The sequence below is a fragment of the Colobus angolensis genome, unplaced genomic scaffold (genome assembly GCF_000951035.1).
Source record: "Colobus angolensis palliatus isolate OR3802 unplaced genomic scaffold, Cang.pa_1.0 Scaffold38, whole genome shotgun sequence".
Classification (NCBI taxonomy): domain Eukaryota; kingdom Metazoa; phylum Chordata; class Mammalia; order Primates; family Cercopithecidae; genus Colobus; species Colobus angolensis.
Window position 1 is genome coordinate 10,171,804 of NW_012117154.1, and position 1,331 is coordinate 10,173,134.

Sequence of the window (1,331 nt, forward strand, 5' to 3'; positions counted from 1 at the left end):
AAACAACTTTATTTACAAGCCAATGTGAGGGAGGGGCGAGGTTCACCGGTCTCTGGCGGTGGAGGCCGACGAAGTCTCGCTCCGGCGTTCTTCGAGGAGGTTCCTGGGTCCCGCGCACGAGGAGGGGCCGAGGAAGTTCGCACCGCGCGCCAGCTGGGAGCGGCTTTTACGTCCTGGGCCCGGAAGTGGGAGGGCAGTGGGCGGGACACAGGCGGGTCGGGGGCGGGGTGGTAGGCGTGGCTAGGCGGGTTCCGGTTCTCCGTCGGAGGTCGGGTTGCGCCTGCACGGTCGACCGTGTCTTTCCCGGGCGCGGGAAAGTTGACGGTGAAGAACCGGAACTGCGCCATCTTGCCTCCATTTGTGCAAACAAGTATCAGGTATGAATCAAAGTTCACATTTTTGTATGTGGCTATTCAGTTGTTCTAGCACCATTTATAATAAAGACCATTATTTCCCCACCAAGTTCCTTGGCATCTTTAATGAAAATCAGTAGACCATGTTGGAGAGGAAAAGGTCTATTTCTGGGCTCTGTGTGTTGTTCCATTTCCTTATTTATCTGTCCTTACACCTTGTATAGCCATGACTACTGTGATTTTCTTAAAATTCTTGAAATTATACAGTTGGAGTCCTCCAACTCTGCTTTTCCTTCTCTTTTTTCTTTTTTTCTTTTTTTGACAGAGTCTTGCTCTGTCACCCAGGATGGAGTGCAGTGGTGTGATCTTGGCTCACTGCAACCTCTGCCTTCTGGTTTCAAGCGATTCTCCTGCCTTAGCCTCCCAAGTAGCTGGAATTCCAGGCAACTGCCACCACTCTTGGCTAATTTTTTTTTTCTTTACTGCAGGTGCACACCACCAACCTTGGCTAATTTTTGTATTTTTTAGTAGAGACGGGGTTTTGCCATGTTGTTGGCCAGGCTGGTCTCAAAATCAAGTGATCTGCCCACCTTGGACCCCCAAAGTGCTGCGATTACAGGAGTGAGCCACTGTGCCCGGCCTCTGCTTTTTTTTTTTTTTTTTTAATAGCGACTCTGTTGCCCAGGCTGGAGTTCATTGACATGATCATGGCTCACTGCAGCCTGAAACCTCTGGACTCAAGTAGTCCTTCCTCTTCAGCCTCCCAAGGAGCTGGGACTGCAGGCACAAGCCACCACATCCAGATAATTTTTTATTCTTTAAATTTTTTGTAGAGACAGGGTCTTGCTATGTTGACCAGGCTAGTCTTAAACTTCTGGCCTCAAACGATCCTCTCCTGCCTTAGCCAACCAAAGTGCTGGGATTATAGCCATGAGCCACTGCTCCCGGCTGGCAAATGACTTCTTTTTTTTTTTTTTT

At 49.4% G+C, this 1,331-nt stretch overlaps 1 protein-coding gene across 1 annotated transcript in view; it reads left to right on the top strand.

The window, feature by feature from the left end:
• Nucleotides 1-1,331, top strand: part of DIP2A (DIP2 disco-interacting protein 2 homolog A (Drosophila)) — a 106,971-nt gene that overhangs the window by 49,029 nt on the left and 56,611 nt on the right. The window lies entirely within an intron of this gene.